Source organism: Corapipo altera, unplaced genomic scaffold (assembly GCF_003945725.1).
Source record: "Corapipo altera isolate COAL_440 unplaced genomic scaffold, ASM394572v1 48b, whole genome shotgun sequence".
Classification (NCBI taxonomy): Eukaryota; Metazoa; Chordata; class Aves; order Passeriformes; family Pipridae; genus Corapipo; species Corapipo altera.
In genome coordinates this window covers 4221142-4234348 of record NW_020884884.1, presented here as the reverse complement: position 1 = coordinate 4234348, position 13207 = coordinate 4221142, and positions in this window count along the sequence as shown.

Sequence of the window (13207 nt, the reverse complement as noted above, 5' to 3'; positions counted from 1 at the left end):
AATATTGATCCTTTCTCTGACTTTCGAGCAGCTATCACCTTCCCTGCCTGTTCTCAGGGAATCTGCCAAGCCAGCAGTTTGCAATTTTGTCATAATACATGTGTTTCATTTTCTGAGTGGCTGTCACAAGCTTCTGGATCTCACAAATGTTACATCCCCTCTTTTTATTCACACGTTCTGTAAATTGAAGGTTCTCAGAGATGGGCTTTTCTCGTGTGCAGAAGCAAGGATTTTTGTATCAGTTTGCAGGATAAAAATCTAAACCTGTTTTAGCAGAGAAAGAGGAGCTTTATTTTTACTGGATTTGAATAAATGCTCTTATACAGCTTTCTACAGTGTATTCACTGTGCACAGAGAAAAAAGAAAGCTGACTGAGGCAAACCTGGGGTAGCATTTTCTGAAGTGTCCAGATGACTTGAGCAGGTTTCACTTTGTTAGCAGTCACTCACCTTTTTCTTACTCTCAGTATACAAGTACATCCGCACTTCAGAAAACAAGTTTAAAATATTCTAAACTGCCTTCCCCAAATCTGTTCTTTGTGAGTTCTCTCACAGATGGTAGTCTTCTGCAGCGTGGCCGTGACAAGAAGGCCAAATATCACCAATCTTAAGCATTGTACCGTTAGAAATCACCCTCCTCCAAGGAAGACTAAAGCAAAGCCTATACCATGCTATGTTAAGACCACAACCAGCAGACCACGGGAAGTTTTCATCCCCCTCTATTCAGCTCCATCTGGAATACCACCTCTCACAATCTTGGAAGTCAAAGAGGATATTGAGAACCTGGAAAGGTCCCAGCAGAAGGCTACCAAGATCATTAGGGCTAAAGCACATGAATGCTGAGGAAAGGTTGAAGCAACTGGTCTTATTTAAGATGGTGAAGAGGAGGCTAGGATGGAAGGTCTCTAGTCAATATTTGAAGGGTAGTCACAAAGACAACCAAGCTGTTCTTCCTGATAGTGACAGACAATAAAACAAGGAGCAATAACCATGAGCTGTGGCTCAGAAGATTCAGAGTAGACATTAGGGAAAACTTACTCACTAGAGGACTAAGTTCATAGTGCAGGAACAAGTTACCCAAAAGCTGGTGTCTCTGTTCATGGAGGTTTTCAAGACTCACTGGGGAAAAACAAACAAACAAACAAACAACAAAACAAAACAAACCCAGAGCTGACATTATCTGGCCAATTAGTAATAGCTGTGCACTGAGCCAGAGGCTGAACAAGACAACCTCCAGGACCCTGTTACAATTCATACTTCTATGGTCAAAAAATGTTAGGGAAGTTCAAAGGTACTTTTCCAAGGAGCCCTTGGAGAGCATACACGTGTACACACTAACAGAGGGAGAAATCAAACAACTTCTCAAGATATTCTGCCATCAAAGTTAACCTCCTGTGATCTCCACAGGCATTTGAGAGATGAAATAGGGTAGCATATAGCAGTCTGAGAAAAATAGTCCCTGTGTTATTTACACTGAAGTTTTTAGTCTTATCTCCCTATGAAATTCTTGTACCACTCAGGAAACCCCCAGCTTTCTGCAGAAGCAACTGCCAGTTTCCTCCTAGATCTCTTTTTCTCTCCAAACTGTTTTCTCTTATTGTGAGTTTGCTTTCTTTCTAATTCCACAGCATGACATTATTTGAGTTTTGCCTCTATTCTCTAGGAACATGCCATCTTGTGTAAAACTGAGATCTAGGTACTTGTCTCCAGTAATTTCCACTCTGAGCAGCCTCAGAAGTAACTGGTTAATTAGAGGTGTATGCTGGGGGTCTGTGTCCTTTTCAACAGTTTATGCTGTAGTACTCAGGGGAAGCAATGGTGAAAAAATATATCCTTTTCTATATAGAAATATCTTTTGTTTGTTGTACAACCCCAAGTAGCTTACAAAGTAAAAGACGGTTTTGCACCTAGAAATGCAGAGATGGGGCAGACTTTTGCATGGATTCTTTTCCGTAAACGTTTTGCTGCATTACCATTTCTGCTATTGCGTCCAGTGTCACCAGGGAATGGTTCAGCATAAACACCTCCTGAGGAACTGTTCCAGAGCCTAATGCCAACCTGAGACAGCTGCTGATGCTGAACAACATCATCAAGGGCCCACTGTCCCTTCCTGCCACTCCTCCTCCTTCACTACCAGTGAAAGAACTATGAAAAGACCAAGAGCTGGTGTACAGCCAACAAGAACTAAAGATCTTGCAGCTGGTTGTACCACCTGTGCCTTGTGAAATTCCAGCCAAAACAACGTCCCCTCCCTTCCCTCAGATAACCCCTTTATTAAGGAGAAGGGCATCACATTTGATAACTTTATAAACAGGACTGACACGTGCACAGCAGCAGATATGGAAGGCAATTGCTCCTGCTGTCACTAGTGGCTGTGGACGACTGACCGTCTTTTGTGAGTGTGCTGGGGCACTCTGGGTGAGCTGTCTAGTATGTTCAAATCCACAAGCAGTGTGTAAGCCACATTGTGCCAGATATATATAGCTGTTCAATGCCACCCTGCTGAGCCAGTGCCAGGACAGATCACATGGTGCTTGCTTTATTTGGGCTGGTTTGAGGGAGATGTACAGAATCCATGAGTGAAAGTGCTGATACATGCTACTCTGACACAAAAGGAAGAATCCTTCACTTAGGGCCATAGAGCAAATCCAACGTTCTGGATTCCCCCGTTAATATCAAAGGGCATTATATATGTAGTCAGAGTACATTGTCTCAGGCCATGTTCCACCACACAGCTCTGAGGGGGGGATTTTGCTTGAAGCATGCTAGAATTGAGTCTATAGCCATTAACTGATAACATTCTTCAAGCAGCAAAATATCAGGCCTATTTGTTTTTATCTTTTACTAGCAATTCATGTTTTGATTAATAATTTTTATTTTAACTCGTCTAGAAATGGGAAAGAATCAGTTAAGATGGAAATTATACATCTTCACTCCATCTCATTCATGTATCTGTTTCAATTTATGTGTTTCATATGTAACATGACCTTTCACTTTTCTCCTGCTTATGTCCACATTCTTATTTAATTCAGTTCTGGTGGATGCTAGAAAGAAAAAGACCCTAAACAAATACATCTGGGTATAACCAGGGGATTAGCTGTGATTACAGTGCACACCCTGGCGACAGTAATGGGAGAGGTAAGACCTTACTTTTCATGGGTGCTTGGCCTAAAGGGAGGCTCCTGATGCCAACAGGAGCCCTGCCTTCAAACACATAATTGACCATCTTTGACTCTGTTCAGTGAAGGGCAACAGCATTCATATATGCTGGCTTATTAGAAAATATCAGCATTGTAGCTTTTTTATCCAATTAAAAACATCTGGCACTAGGGTGATCCAGCTGGCAGCCCATGGATCCGTACCTAAGTTGTGGAATGGCTGAGCCCATCCCACCATGATTGCCTCAGCAGAGATCAAGAGCAGCTGTTAGAGTAGGGCTGAAAGCTGAGCACCTCTGCTGCATGTCTGCCCAACTGAGGGTTTCTAGATATCATCTGGAGGCAGGACCGTTGCCCAGGGCACAGCTGGAGGCAGAGAGGGTGGACCTCTCCTTCGTCTGACCCACAGTAGGGAAAGGTGGGCTAGGGGTAGGATCATCAGTTCCTCTACCCAGAAGTTTGGTTTTGCCTGATATGGAGTTGCTGGGAATCCGTTGTCTATTAGAAGCCGATCTCCTATTGAGGGTCACCCAACATTGTACTGGAAGCACTGGGAACATTTTTATATGATCTTTCAAGATAGAAACTAGCTGGCAGGAGGATTTAATTTTGCACACTTAGTTCTCTCTAGCAATTTCTACCACAGAATTTGTACTCTTCCTTATTGACTCTACAGGGTGGTACTGAGAGGAAATACACCATGACCTTCATCAAAATAAGAAGTACCATTAACATAAGTCCTAGTCTTTCTCTGCTTTCTTCACAGAGTTAAGCGAGGCATAGGAATCATCAAATTAAATGGCTGGGTCAGCTTAATGTAATAAATCTATTAGTTCATATCATCATATATTTGATTTATACTACCATAGACAATTACTAGCATGTCATTTCTTTGTTTAGGGATTTTTAATTTGAAAGTGTTCTAATCCTTAGTGTCAGCTGTTCCTGGTGGGTGATGACATATCTACTGCGAGTGAAACATTCTGATGACATATAGAGTGTAGGAATCAAATGTCATAAGCATAAATATTTAAGCAATAAGACATGACAGGTAGAGCATTTCTTGGCGATTATCACACACCTCGGGTGGTGTTATGATGAGGCATTTGTCCAAAGGCCAACTGACTTTAACACACTAAAAGTAGCAAGATTGCCTGGAAATGTGCTGCTTGAAGTGTCTTATTGACATTTTCCCCTTCTCTTGATGATTTCTTCATTTTCTAATGGGACCCTTAAGGAATTACCATTTCTTTCCTCCGAGACAGGGAAAGCTTACACCTTAGGAAGATCTGAGCAATCAAAGCTACGTGGAAAGGGAACCTGAATGAAGGTGGACCTAAACCTTAACAGAAGACATCCCCTGCCGACATTCGCAGTCCGAGTGTGGCATGGAAACAGCAGGTCTGGCATTTCCTACTGTAATAAGTGCTTTCTGAATCAAGAGTCAGCGTGGCAGTGAGGAGATGAGAGACTTCTTAAGCAACATTCAGGCTACAGACCACATTTGAGGAGAAAATACCATATCATCGTCACTTAAAGGATGCTTTCTATAGTTGCTTGCTCTGGTTTAATAGTATTACCTTTCTTATGAATCATATAAGTCTATGCTGTGAAAAATAGAGGTTGGTCTTGACTGAAAGCATATAAATACATACCTAATCTTCAAAGTTATAGTTTCAGTTTAATCCATCCAATATTGCCAAAAGCCAAACTGAGATGAACCAGCCTAACTTCATTGCAAGCAACTAGACCATTTATACCTCTGGAGCTCAAGTCTCTTGGGCTGCAGAAGTGCTGTTAAATAAAACATTATACACAAAAATAAATGTTGAGAGCCTCCAATGTCTATAGTACTTTTTTTCCTATTTGCTTGCTGTGAAAGAGAGGAAACATACGGAAGAGTTTCCTAATTTGGCCAGGTCTGCACCATCCGTGGCGATGTCTGCTGTGATTACAATACCTCAGCTTTTTGCATAAGTACTCAGCTGGCCTTAATACAAGTAGGTAGAAGAATATATATACGCATCTAGTGCACCTCACTGAGGAAAATTACAGGCCACATTCATGGTATGAAATTAGAGTTGCAAAGCCAATTTTAGGCATAACTGACTCCCTCAGCAACTCAGTTTGTTGGCAGTGTGCAAACAGAGCCTGGTTTTAATTTCATGAATTTCAAAATCATGCTTAAATTTTGGTTTTGAATTGAAAGGAAAATCCCACATCTTTTTCTTTGACCCCCACCTACCAGAGAGCTCACTGAAATAATAAAGAGCAATGGCTCTAGTCATGGCAACGTTTGGCTGCTCCAGCTGAGACACTGATGTTTCCATGGATGACTTTCAGCCTAGTGCTAAGGTGAACCTCTTCTTTCATGAAGAAAGAGCCATTCTCTCTGATCTGGCTGCAAATCTCCCACTCTTCCTTCCTTGGCTGTAGCTCCACTGCAGCTTCAGCACCAAAGCTTGAGTTTGTTCCCCAGCATACAAAAGTCAGCAGTAGCACTCACCCTGAGTAGCATTTAACATTCAAATCACAGGAAGGCCAATGGGACCATCTCATGCAATAGAATAATAGAAAAATGCAGAGATGGAAAAGACACTAGCAAAGTTTTCTTTGCGATCATTGTTTAACACTCTAAGTAATTAAATATTAATGAAAGTATGCTACTTTCATTTTGTGAGCAATTTAATTCAATTAAAAATAAATGGATCTCCTTGGCTCAGTGGATATACTGATATTCAGCACTGCCCTTAACTTAGTTTCAACAGCATTTAAACCCAGCACATCACAAAGTACAGCGGCTGAACATAGCCCCCAGCTAACATCGTTAACTCTTTAAGTCCCAGCGGCATGATTCTGTCACCCTGCTGAACCAACGAGGCCTCTCCCAGGGAGTACTGGCTATGCAGTTTAACTTGCAGGAGCAGTAATTTATACCCAGTGTGTTAGCAAAGATATCTTGCACTGGGGCACTGTTTTCTTGAAAGGAAGTAATTTCAGAAAGACTTAGCAGGCCTACATGGGCCTGAATCTACTAGCATGCCGTGATCTGGTTAAGTAATATATCTGGGAACTTCATGTCACATAATGTAGAACCATTCTTTTATTGCACTGAAAGAGCTGTTTTAGATTCCCTCTGAGCCCATAGGCCATGTCTTTCTGATAATAAGAGTGTTATCAATGCTTTAATATTGAACTCAAATCTCTGCATGAGAGAGCATCTAAGAGCTATTACTCAGTGCTGAAAGCAAAACCCAACTGTTCTGAATGGGGAGGAAAATGCCAATCTGTTGACAAAAAGTTAAACAGAGGTGAAATCTAAACTCTGGCCAACATTTTACAGCCTTAGTGCATTGTTAACTTTTCAACTTATCTGTCAGGAATAGGAAACTAATGTTTAAAAACAATGTATTGCTTTTACGGGCAAGGTCAGCATTTGTTAGATTTCAGGGTTATGCTGCGCATAGTCAGCCAGGGCTACACAGAAAGAATTGCTTCACGACCCATGGGCTAAGTTCTTCTAAAAGTTAAAATGTACAAACCAATTTCATTCCCATTTTTTCCATGTACCCGACAGGAGCTCCGCTCCGACATTTTTGTTTGGCCTCTGTTTTCACGTGTGATAGTACTAGCTGGAGGTTAATGTCCCTCAGAAGAGGCTGTTGAACAAACCCTACGTCAGAGAAGCTGTTGCTGCATTTCACTTTTGGGGGAGCTCGGGTTCAGGGTCACACTGCTCTCTTCCAGGGGCGAGGTCCAGACTTGTGCGTCTGCCCCTTGGACAATGCCAGGCTTTGTTTGAGCAGCAAAGCATCCTTGCTCAGCCATGCAGTTCCCAAGGAGCTGTGTAGGTAAGATAATACAGGGGAAGTGGAACAGAGAGTCATTCTCTGTGAGAGAGAGACAGAGATCTTGTTCAGAAAATGTGGCTCAAGGATGTTTTCCCTATATGCTTTTATATTAAATAATCCCATCTCATACACTCAGAAAGCATTTGATCCATGGAGTAGCTGTATGGACTAGCAGATCATGGTGTCATTAAAAACAATCCGTGTGCAATATCCACTGTGCAGCAAACAGGACAACAACAGAGAAAGAAATAAGTATCATTCAAAAAAAAGAGCTTCCAAAACATGTGCTGTGTGTGCTGCCACATTCATCAATTTGGTTTTCTGACAGATACAGCCCTTCTCTTTCCTTAGTAGGAAACATTCAGGTGGGCAGGACTTAGACTTTTTGTGCAAGCTGTAAAAAACACCATGAATGCCAGTATAGATGAATTTGTACGGAAATCCCAGTAATAGAGAGGTATTATTTATCATTCATATTGAAACAAAATTTATTTGTCATAGAATTAAGAATATTTGTGGATTATATGCAAATAGGCAAAAAAAAAGATTCTGTGAAAAAAGCATAACACAGTATAACTTATGTGATCAATCGCATAAAAGAGCTTAGGCATGCACATACTCAAAAAGTACTGGCTTTTGAACAAGTTGTAGACCCAAGTTTGCTTACAAAACATAATACTTAAATACAACCATAAAAGCCAAACAACAACAAAAAGGCACAACAGGTCTCGTAAGCAATTTGGGATGAATTATTTGTCCAGCCCTAGTAGAGGTATATTTTGTACCTTCTGCCCCATGTGCTTGGAGACTTCTCAGCTTGTTTTAATCTCTCTAAGCAAATGAGAGCTCTCAAGGCTCATTAGGGCTATTTACATAGTTCTTAACTGGAAAAAATTAGATCTAAAAAAATGAATAAATAGATAAACTGATGTGGAGTATGAATGAGAAGTCATATTTAAAATCAATTTCCAAGTCTCTTACCAACATGGACCTTCCTGGGGCTACTTAAAAAAAAATAGCCATGGGGAGAAAAGGAAAGAAAAGGTGAAAAGAAAAAAAAAAAAAGAAAAGATATGGTAAAAAAAATAAGAGTTAAGGTTAGTGTTCCTGACAAATCAGAGGTACCAGAGTCTGTAAAAAAATATAAATACAGTTCAGAGAAGAAAGTAATCTCAGGACCTGTGATGTAGTCTTGAATGTCCACAGGCAGCCATTTTTCCAATCTTTTTCTTATTATTTGTAAAATAAATGTAATGGCACCTTCTTTTTCCTCCAAATTACTGGTTCTATTTCTCTGAGTATGGGATATCTCTTACCGTGGATGTACACTCCTGTGGTTACTAAGAGAGAGAGTCAGAGACTCTTGTTACATGGGACTAGAGGAGCATTTACAATCATATTGATCTCCCAGAAATGCAGGTGCAACTACTCATGGCCAGCCAGTTCCTGCCATCCATATACACATGTTCCTTTGAATGGCAGATTGTACCTACCCACCCACCCTAAAATAACATCTATCTGATTAGCATAGCACCTGGACCATCTACATTTTCCAGTGCTTTCCACTTCTTGGAAAGCAGGGTCTGGCTTCTAGAAAGGGGAGGGGAAAAATGGATATTGCAATAGAGGCTATAAATTGCCAAGTGGCCAATTCAATTGATGCACATGAAAGGAGAGTCTCTTCTCATCATATTTCTTCTCAGACCCTCTGATTCTGTCAGCAGAAAAAGGATTCCTTCTTAGCCCAAAGCAAGTTTCAATCTGTCCTGTTGTATGTTTCTTTCTAAGCACATTCCTTCTATCTGTGCCCGTGCTCTCTGCAGACTTCCAGCACAATCAAAGTTTGACTTTCTTCATTACCTACATACCGGCACTTTCCCAGATTCACCAGCATAGGCTTCAGACATTAGACACCAGCATAACAGAGCAGTTTTATTTTTCCAGCAGTCCTTTGCTTCAGTCACAGGACTACACATTTGTTCTGCTTCTGCTTACTTTAGCAAGGCTTGCACGGCATATCCATTGGTCAACTACCCATTCCTAATCTTCTTTATTGCCACAATAGGAAGAACAGAAAAGGAAGCTTTTCAAACACCCTTCATGGTATTTTCAGTCCAACAAGAATTAGTTGCTCTGAAAAGAGAAGTCTAAACTGATCCCTTTATACCTTGGAAGGCTGAACTGAAGGCCGAGAGAGAAGGAAGCATTCTGTGATCAGTGACACCACAGCTGAGAACCTCAGCTGTGGCAGTCTCAGATGCACAATCAGCTTCAGCTGAATCAAGAGGAATCATGCATGCAAACCCAAATGAAAAGTTAGTCTTACATCCATAGTGTGCACTGTGCATTGCATTAAAGATATATATTTCTGAGCAAGACAAAAGTTACAACAGACTTTCAAATTATAAACTCATCAAGTAGAGTTGACTGACTGAAGAACATTTGCTTAGGGCATTCAAGATTATACCCAAATATTCTCCAGAGCTGCAAAATGTAGGCTAAGCATCGGAAGCTCTTTCTTGCGACGGCATCCCATCTTTAATGGTGTTTTTTTAAAAAATTCAAAAATTTCCAATAGTATGTGAATTAAAGGATACAAATAAAATGTTGTACAGCATTAACTATTAAACATGGCCTGCAGCTGTACCACCTGTGGCTCTGATCTTGACAGCTCTCACAAGTTACAAAAAACTTGACTCTGTCCAGAATGTGGACAAAAATGCTCTAAGGAAAATAGAAATAGATTTTTGCCATTCAGTAGGGGTTTCTAGTGTTTGCAGAGTGTTGCAATTGATGTTTTTTGTAGGCTCTTTCAGTTCTTGGGGAAAGGGTGTTACCTGAAACATTCCTCCTCAGTTATGAAATGACTTCCCACTTCTCTGAATTCCCCTCTATGATTTCCACATGACATTGAAATGTCCCATGCTAAATTATCAGGTACCGTGGCTTGTGATCTCAAATTACTTGCTGCTTTTCACTCCAAATGTATTCCACAGTGGGTAAATCACTTTCTATGTACGTAAAGTCTATGGTAAATTGCTTGGGATCCTTTAAGATGACATATGCATAAAACACTGTTTTTAATATTGTATTAGAACTCAGACAACAATTATGTGAAGCAAAGATGGCAAAAAGAAAAGTCTCTGCTTTTTTGCCGTCTTTTTCTCTGTCTCACTCACCCCTTCCCATCAAATTCCCAATTTGAACACATCTGCAGAGTTAGACACAAGGCTTCACCTTCATATAATCTGGCAGCTGGAAGTGTTTTTTCCTCCAAATAGCCCCTTCAAAAGCTTTTGAGACTCACGTCTGTTCCCTCAAAGAGATTTCATTGAGAGGCGCAACACTCAAACCTTTTTCTTCATTGACAGTGATTTTTTGCCTTGCTTCTCTTCCCTTACCTGGGCTTGTGGTGAAAACTCACTGTGGCTGCTCTAAGGAAATTCTGTTATGTGCTGACATTTAGCAGGTGACAACAAGGTCGGGTCAGGTGTTTGATACCCAGATCTTTGCATGTAATTATGAGGTAGTATTACAAGTAGCTGAGGCTCAGCACATTTTGAGGGGTTATGATGAAGCAGCTACTTTTCTTGTCTAAGCCTTTTCTCAGTAAGATTTTTAAAGCGGCAGGTGGAATTTTATTCCTAATCCTATGCCTCTCATGGTCAAATTCGGGGTTTACTTTTTTTGCAACTAGAAATTGCGAATAAGCAATGAGAGGGTTTGTGAGCCCAGAAAGGTGGTAGTCAATAATATCTCTGAGTGGTAAAATATTCTATGAGGTTTTGATATTTTCCACCAGATTTTTTCTCTGATGTTAGCAGATCAATCCCTGTTCTCTAAATCTTCTTAAAACCTCAAACGAGTGCTGCTTTCAACTCTTGAAAGAAAAAGCTATCCACTTTCTGGTTTTTTCTTCTATGTCCAGAAAACAGTCCAACAGAAGCTTCTTAAATCAACGAGAGGCTTCACTTGGGATTAGAGTATCAGTCCGTGGATCTGACCAGGCCAGAGTTAAATTACATTTCAAACCAACATTTTAAATACTACAATCACCATTTCTGAGTCTGTTTGCATGGATTTCAGTCGGTTTGGTTGTCTTTTAAGCTCAAAACCTTGCCGTCACTGCAAAGTTGCCATCTTAAGTGTAAATCTAATCTAAATATTTTCCAATAGAGGGAAGAAAAGAAGAAGAAGAAGAAGAAGAAGAAGAAGAAGAAGAAGAAGAAGAAAAAGAAGAAGAAGAAGAAGAAGAAGAAGAAGAAGAAGAAGAAGAAAAAGAAGAAGAAGAAGAAGAAGAAGAAGAAGAAGAAGAAGAAGAAGAAAAGGGGAGGGGGGGAACCACAAAAAAAACTTTCTAAATGGCACTGGAAGCTTTGAAAGCGATCCCTCGGGTTGGCTCTTGCCGCCGTGCTTTGCATTTCCCGGCCAGGAGCAGAAACCAGAGGCTCACTGACACCCAGCGGCTGCCGCGGAGAGCGCAGCGCCCGCCGCCCGCGCCGGCCCAGCAACCGCCCGGGAGGAGGCGGATCGCTGCGGAGAGGGAAGAGGGATGCGCTGGGACACAAGGGGGGTGCTCCGCAGTTTAAGAAAACGTTTTTTACTTAATCTCAGGGACTATTCTCAGGTGCTGTGTCTATGCTCTTGCAAAATGACTGGTTCTTGAAAGACAGGGAGCACCCATCTCTCCCTCTCTGGGCAATGTAGCAGGTGCTTTTCGAGGCTGGAGTCCAACAGGAAAAACTAACCAGTCTTTCATGCTCAACAAGGGAAAATATTCACACACTGCCCAAAGCACATTGCAGTATTTTCGTTCCTAAAATCTTTATTTTAAAAGAGTTTGATGACCCAGAGCAGCAGCCTTTTTAATTCACACAAACGCCAGTTACCCACACACCAGAGGAATATACTCTAAAGCTGTAGAGCTGTTGTGCTTCGAATCACCTGGATGTGTGTGCCTGTGATTATGAGGGTTAAGGTATTTCAGGGAAACTGCTACTGATCATCTGAGAAAAAATGTAAGAGCAGGAATTGGAAGTAGGGGTAAGAAAAACACAGAGAAAAAGAAATACTTAAAAAATACTTAAAGAAATACTTAAAAATAGACAAAATATTCAACCTCCATCCCTCCAAATACCATAAAAATAAGGCAAAATAATTTCATGTAGAAGATAGATGAAGCAGCCACAGAAGCTGAGCATCCAATTCCTTAAAAGAAGTCCATATAAATTGGCCTTAGCCTTAGTGTCAAATACCTGAGCTGCTCCAGTGAACATCCTTTAGCTCTGAGGATGTCCTGGTTGAAGGACTGTGTCTGTCTCAACGGTGGCAAAAAAACAAAAAAAGGCAACAGACTCCTGGAGCTGCAGGACTGGATGCCCAACCAAGCACATGTTGGTACATCTCCAGCAAAGACAAAAGGTATCTCCAATGCAAAGGCCAGTGTAACTGTGCTTATATCCAAGATTAACATCCTGTCTTCACACAGTGCATATAGTTCATATCAGCAACAAGCAAATGCTTTGCTTCTTTTGATATCAGGAATCTTACTGTGCTCAGCACCACAGTTTCTGAATGCTTTGCAAACTTTATAGGAGTAGTGAAGAATTAGTCTCCCCACACAGACTCTTAGTTCTGTCCTCCAAATTTTGAAATCTGTATTCTTTCACTGAAGCAGTATAACTTTCTCGATCATTCGGAGAAGGTTTTTTCCTCCCACAAGATCTGGAGTGGCAGCCCCATGTGTGACACTAACCTTTTGACAGAAAATCCCTCCAATGTCTCTTCAGTGAGTGTCCCAGCAGGACAAGAGAATCTGGAGACAACATAATCCAGAAATTTTGACAGACAAATCATCTAAAAAATGTGGGATGAAGCCCTAAGTTAAATTAAATAATTAATTACTTTGTTGGGGTTTTTTTTTCTTGTTCTGTTTTTGTGGTGAAAATAATTCTCTTATTCTCTTCTTTAAAAATTTGCATTTGAATAGGTGGATCTGTTCTTTACATTACTTTTGAGAGCCTGCATTTCCCAAATTCCTATCACACCACTGGGCTTTCAAGGACAGGAGGAAAGCCAAAACATTTCCATCTAATGCAAACATGGATTACTGGAAGGATGTTCTCATATTTTAAAAATGTACTGGGAGCAAGAGCCAGGTTTGCTAGCACCTTTTATGCAAACCATCACTTCCTTGGCT